This window comes from Camelus ferus, chromosome 14 (genome assembly GCF_009834535.1).
Source record: "Camelus ferus isolate YT-003-E chromosome 14, BCGSAC_Cfer_1.0, whole genome shotgun sequence".
NCBI classification, from domain to species: Eukaryota; Metazoa; Chordata; class Mammalia; order Artiodactyla; family Camelidae; genus Camelus; species Camelus ferus.
The window spans coordinates 1,130,004-1,137,485 of record NC_045709.1 but is presented as its reverse complement, the minus strand read 5'-3'; positions in this window follow the sequence as shown (position 1 = coordinate 1,137,485).

The window sequence follows — 7,482 nt, the reverse complement described above, 5'->3', positions numbered from 1 at the left end:
CCCCAGATATCCACAGTTATGTGTTTCTTTTACTAAACTCACTAAAGTAGTCACCACTTAACAATTTTCTTATTCAAATTGGCTGGAGGGAGATTCATTAAAAAGAGTCAAGCGACATAGAACAGAGAAATCAAATTAGATAACACTCACATGTCCTAGTATATATAAGGAAATGAGTTGGGAATGATCAATTTGGTTTCCAAATTTTCTTAGGCATAAATGGAGATCTCCAGTGAAGGGTGAACATTTAATAAAGGAATGTATTTAAGATTTCCTAAGAACAGACAGTATTCATATCATCTATGAGAAAAGAACATTTTTACATTGCAATAATAATAGCTAACAATTACACAACGTATACTATATGCCAGACTGTTTTATACCTAGAAATACGTTTAATCTTCACCCTAATTCAGTAAGATAGACACTCTATAATCATCATTTTATAGGTGGGGGTTGAAATATAAATTAATCAAGTGATTTTTTTCCCCCAAAACACATAAACAGTAAGAAGAGAACTGGGATTTTAAATCAGGATGCCTTGATAAAAAAATCTATGCTCTTTCCCAACACGTTATGTGCATTTTCTATTCAGTGGATTTCTACAGGCAGTTACAGGCTCAAAAAACCTATTCCTTCAAAACAATCAGAATCTTAGTAATTCTCTTTCCTGCTCTAATTTTAATTGCACACCCACACCCACACACAGAGGCACTAAAACAGAGTCATATATTTTCTCATATACATGGAGACAATTTAAGGTCCTATTTTAAGCCCCAAATAGCTATAATATGAATTATATTTAAGAAATATGTATGCTCTGATTAAACACCAAGTAATAATGCTAATTTTTGAAATTCATATACATATATCAGTATCCTTTGGATATTACAACCCAGTATCTCAGTATTCTCTTCAATGGGGGAAGGCTAACTTAGCATGAAAAAAAATTGCAGAATGTGCCTCCTGTGGGGGATATAATCCTGAGATCGTGCCACTAGAGTGTGACACATGGGCAATGTTGTTGATAATGAACTGATCATGCATGATACACATTTAGCAAAGAATTTCTATACATGTTAAGTATTCACTGAAATAGAAAATCAAATTGTTTTGAGAAAATGAAAGTTTAGTATAACAATTAGAGATGCACAGAAATGGTGTTTACACATTAAAGAGACTACAGTCTAATTATCTAATAGACTAAGGAAGACGTCCATGTGGGACAGGGGTGCTGCCCAGAATGGAAGTCAGAGCTGAAACAGGGAGTGGAGGACATCTGTGCAGAACACAGGTGGCAGCAGAGATGGAAGATTGGTTAGATACAGGGGATTAATCAAATAAGTAAATATATTAAAGATAATAAAAACAGATATAAAAAGGGAGAAAACTAGAATGGATCCTGTGGTACTAAATTGTATACATCAGGGTGAAGACTTGACTTTCAATATACAGTTACATTAGATCAATCAATAGATACAGACAGATAAACATATAGTTAATTGTGTGTGTAAATATCTGTTGCTGAGTCCAAGTTCACACTGCTCACCACACGACAGGCCAATAAATCGAGAGAAAATTGTTGGGGCAAGGAATAGTGACTTTATTCAGAAAGCCAGCAGACATAAAAGATGGTGGACTAATATACCACAGAACCATCTTAACTGAGTTAGAATTCAGGTTTCTTTTGTACTAAAAGGGTTTTGTCAGGGGAGGGGTTGGTTGTTGTGAACTTCTTGGTGCTGGAATCTTTTGTTCTTGCAGCTGTCCACTTAGGTCACGTCATGGTGTCCCTGTAAACCTCCAACAAGACAAATGTTATTCTCTATTCTGCAACTTTTTATCTCTGCATGATGTGAAAGTATTATACCTTTAAAGGTCAGATCCTTGAGAAGGGGCTACCCTGTACATTTCAGGCTATGGGCAACATTCTTTTACAAAATATGTAGAGCCAGCATGACTAAGCACAGGCAACAGAGCACAGAGGTTAGAGCCAAAGGAACAGCTCCAATATGGATTCAGGTTTGTTCTTCTCTGTTACATATATACATTCTTATGTATATTCCCTAGATCAATTCACTGAAAAGACCTGTTATTATTGACACCTCATTCACCACGAGCATAACTAGAATATGGTTCTTGATTTCTAAATACTATTTCCTCTAAAAGCAACCAAAACTTATTAGAAATGGCTGATTCTAAGTTTGGCTTATGTAAAGTACAGAATGAATCAATAACATCTTGTTATTATCGCAAATCAAGTGGTCAAAGAATTACGGGGTCATTTCACAAGAACACAGGAGCCAACTTGCAAGAGCTTTTCCTACTGATCCAATGTGGAATAATTTTAACAGCACAATAAACAATGATATTAACAGATTCTAGTACATGGAATAAAATAGAAAATGATGGTTTCCACACAGATATCAGATATCAATAAATGAATAAATGCATTGAAAGTATGATTACGAATGCAAAATACATAAGGTATGAATGTAATTCCCCACTGAATATGTATAAATTTCAATGGGGAAAATATCAACCACATGGTAGAGAAGCCTGACAAACACCACCTTAATCAAGTGATTAAGGTGAATATCATCAGTAATTGGACAGATTAAAATCAAATGTCACCTGATCAGGTGCAATTAACAAAAACACAATATCTTTCCTATGATATTCTTGTCAAAGATGCATGAATCAAATCATGAGAAAAACAATGGATGATCCCAGATTGAGGGGCAGTTTATAAAATAACTGACCTCTGATATTTGAAAGTGTCAAGAAAATTAAGATGAGAAAAGACTGAAGACTGCTTGAGGGAAATGATGGCGACAAGAGGAACTATTTACTGTGCATGATTCTGAACTGAATTTTTTCCCTATTAAAATATTAGTATAACAACTGGGAAGACTTTGATGTAGTCTGAAGATTAGATGGTAGTAATGTAAGGGTGCTAATTTTCTGATTTTGAAGGTTATTTTGTGGTAACAGAAGAATATTCTTGTTTGTAGTAAAAATATACTAACAACTAGGGGTTGGTGTGATACTAAGCCTACAACTTACTGTCACATGGCTCTTTGTAATTTTCCTAACTTCTTTATAATCTTGTGTTAAAAAATAGATTTACCTTGAGTATTCATTTTACCTTATTTTCTATAAATTACCAGAGCAGAAGCCTTACTAACCATGATTCCACAAATGTATAAGTGGTAACATCTAAAGGCCACTGACAAACAGATGCGTTCTTTTTTGGTTGCCAAGTTCCTTTCAAGAGGGTTACTGCTGTCTTTATATCTAGAATTAGCCAATGCCTTCCAGATATAGTGTTCTGTCATACATATGTGACAACCTCAATCAGGAATTCTCTGCAAGTATATTTAATGTGAAGTGAATGTGACTTTGTCTAGTAAATATTCCCTGATCTGGCCATGGCCAGGTGAGACACTTTCGTTAGGGAAGTCCATAGTGTCTTTCAATTTGCTGAACATGGTTATCAAACTTTAATGTAATTACTTTTTAATGTGTTCCCAATTAAAATGTTAGTTTCTTGAGGTTGGGGTATTGAATGATTGATGAACAGGGTTTCACTGGATGTTTTATTATGCATATTTCAAAATATATGTGCGACTATTAAAAATAAAGGCAAGAACCTACAATAGGGAAAAAAGTCTGCATTACTTCTGTTTCTCCCAGTTTTGATTCTTTTCAGGAAGAAGAGGCATTATCAAACTTATCAGATTCCAGGATATGTTTCTTGTTATTTTGGTGTGATTGGCTGTGCATATTTTTGAGTATATCCTAAACAGCTTTTATTAAAGCAATGTGGTGCTGTGTTAAACAATCAACTTCTAATGAAAATGACTATGACTTGATCCTCATAAGCCCAAGCCAACCTCTCATGGGAAATTGATTTAACTTTTTAAAAAAGATTTCTATTTTTTCATATTTTAAAATAATAATGTATTCTACTTCCTCTTGACCTTTCAGTTAATCTCTTATTTGATTATAAGGATTTATTACACTTAATACCCCACAGTTAAAGCCACCCTTTCTAATTTAATAATAATACTATTTTTAGTTCCTTCATTAATTGTCATTATCAATAATATTACCGCATTTTATTTATTTTGCTAACAAGCCTAGATATTGCCTCCTGCCCATTACCCCTTGTAAAATTGGGATATTTGCATTCTTACACTTCTCAACATACCTCTTCATTTTGTTATCTCCCAATTACTATCAGAGGTACTTCTATACATTCATGTTTAATAACATACATTCTTTCTGTAAACATACTGAAATCACCTTTGTTTTATGTACTGTGAAAGTCAGAAACTCAAATGGCTACACAAAGGCAATGTGGTAAATAATAGTAAGTAAACCAAGACAGAAATTTGAAAAATTGACTACAGGAAATTAAACTTTTCAGTTGATTATTATTAGATATATGCACTATTGTATACAAAAATATTTTATTTTGCTTATATAATAAAAATAATAATATGATAATGCATATGATATTGAGGACTGCATTTTACATTTGACATTAAAAATAAACACTTTTAAAAATAACATATACTGCTGTTCTAACCTATCACTCCTTTAATTTACATCCAGATACCTGGCTCTTTTTTTCCTATACCAAGAAATATCAATAACATTCTTTTACTTTGGGCTGTAGTATGCAATAAGAAGTCAGTTTTGAACCATTTAACATGAAGGAATATTTAATTATATTCAATATTAGAGTAGAATACAGCTGTTCACCATTGTAAGTGCTTCTGAAGATGCATATAATCTTTCACAATGGTTTTTATACTTATGGTAACATGTCCCAAGGTATTTGTAAAGTTCTAATACACCAGCATTATCATATTTAATATTCAGTATCAAGTTTTATTGTAGTTCAGTATCTTCCACCTGAAGCTCTCCTTTCACACTATTAATAGTCATTGAGAGAGGTGAGTTGAACAATGCTAGTTCATTTTCATAAACTGGTAAATCAGAGAACATTTTCTAAAATTCAATCTTTAATTCTGCAATTTGTAAGAATGTAGTTCAGAGTATTACATTCATATCTGAAAGCCAATATCTGCATAGGAAATTGGGTGAGATTACTTTTCACCAAATGAGTTTCCCAAAGAAACCATTTCACTAAGAAGGAGAAAAGTGAATTTTTTACTTTGTATATATGCTTAGAGGTAATTGCTAGGGGATGTTAAACTATGTAGATAGATTTTATGTAAAAAAAAACAAAACCCTAATTTGTATTTGTATTCTTTGTATTTTTTCTTTCTCTCTTTGTTTATCTGGGTGTCTTTGTTCTTATTGCTGGGCTTATTCAAATATATGATAAACGTAGCTTGCTTATTTATATTTAGGCAAGGCGATCTCAGAAAGCTGATTAAGATCCTAAGTCATGTGATTGGGCTTTTAAATTGGGAGGCTTCCTTTGCCCTTTAGTGTGAAAAAGCAGAGAATCAGCAGTTAAATATTGGAATGCCTAAATGCCTAAATACAAGGGCCTTGGTTCCGGAACACTAGCTGTTCAAGATTTTCTAGCCAACTATTTCTTAATTTTTAGAATTTAACACTTTCTTATGAACCCATCCTTTTAGGGGGTGATAAATGATTGAAGGAAGATTATTTCATGTGGAAATGTGTGTGTGTGTGTATGTGTGTGTGTGTTTGTGTGTTGAGAAGATGGTTGTCAGTGAATCTTCTTTCATTCTTCCCCATTTCACACACCTACTTCTATATACCTACAGTTTCTAAGAACTGGTGGATATGGTATTCCATAGGGATAATGTGCTCCTATGTCTGCCCTAGTCCCTCAAACCTATGGTTTAAGCTGCATGTTTCTTTTCCTGCTTTATTAGTCACTAATTACCCACAGTTGTTGACATCTGTTATCTATTGATGCCACTGTCTCCCAATCCCTTCTGTCCTTGAACTCTGTTTATTACGGACTATTAGGAGAGGGAGAAAAAAACAGAAACTTTCAGTCCTTCAATCTTACAGCAGACAACCTCAGGGTCTTCTAATTTATTCTCTAGATTCCTATTAGTAAAATCAGAAAACACATCGATAATATCAGTGCAAAATCTGTATTCCCCAAGAACATAATTGATCATGATCTCATTATTTGGTACCTAAGAAACATTTACTATATGCAGTTACCAGAATATTTTGATTTACTTAATCATATTTTGAAAAAACAGTACGCAAGGCATGAATTCTAAGTTTCAACTAAGAACATAAAGGAAGATACTGAGAAATGAATTTCTTAAGGTGCAAGTTTACTCATCGTATTTATCTTCTTGGAATGTTATAAAAATTAATTAATACAATGTATATGGTAGCTCAACTCATATGCTATCTAGCAAAATGTAATGCTAAACAAATTAAAGCTACCATTACTGTCTTTCAATTGGAGAATATCTCTGCACTGCAGATTTCAAGTAGAAATTGAATAGTTACTTGCAAGGTTTATTTCAGAGGTAGATCCTTCACTGAATGTAGGGATAAAACATATATCTTGAGTTCTCTTCATCTCATGGTGTCTGATTCTATAGAAACTGTTCTGTAATATACCACAATGCAGATCTTCCCTGTAACATCTGGCACTGATTGGGAAGATAGTCAGAGGAAAGAAAACAAATTATTTTTAGGACTATGTAGACTCCAAGGAGCTTTTGTTGTGTGTTCATATACATTGAGGAGGGGGAGATATGCATTAGTAATGTACAAAAAAATTGATCTGCATTTTTCCGAGTAGCTTCTTTTATATTAAAGTCTTTAGAACAGTGGGACACAGAAGCATTTACAGCAACATGAACAAACTTTAATTTAACCAGAACATTTGATTAACTACCATTTCAGTTTCATCAATTATAACAATACTTTGATATAAGCAGTATGTAAGATTTTGCCATGGAATGGTTTTCAAAATCTTAATTTAGCATTTTAAAATATTTATAACAATCCTCACATACCAATAACTATCAAGGCATAAAGGTACTTGATTTTACTGTGAATATGAAAAAGAAAGAATAAAGATGTTAGGTGGAGTGAAAGGCAATAGTTCTTTCAATCATATTGACTGTTGTGGAGATGGAGGTTTGAAATTTAAGCTTATAATCACACACCACACCATAAGCCTTTGAATTTATACCATGCCCGGGTCATTTTCACCCTGAATGTCAAATTAACTGAATCTTTCTGAGACTTAGTTCTATTATGTAAAGCATGACTAAACAGGTCTCCTCACTGAGATTATTAATTATTTCAAAAATATAAATTACCTGGGCAGAGGCTATTACAGGGTTTCTAAATCATCACTATTGTAAGACTTATTAAAAGGCATTATTATAAGAAATAATTGTATTTTTTCATTTAACAACTAGTTAGTGACCCCTGATTTACACCAAATATAAGTTTAGGGGCTGGAGATTCCACTACTCACAAGAAGGGCATGGC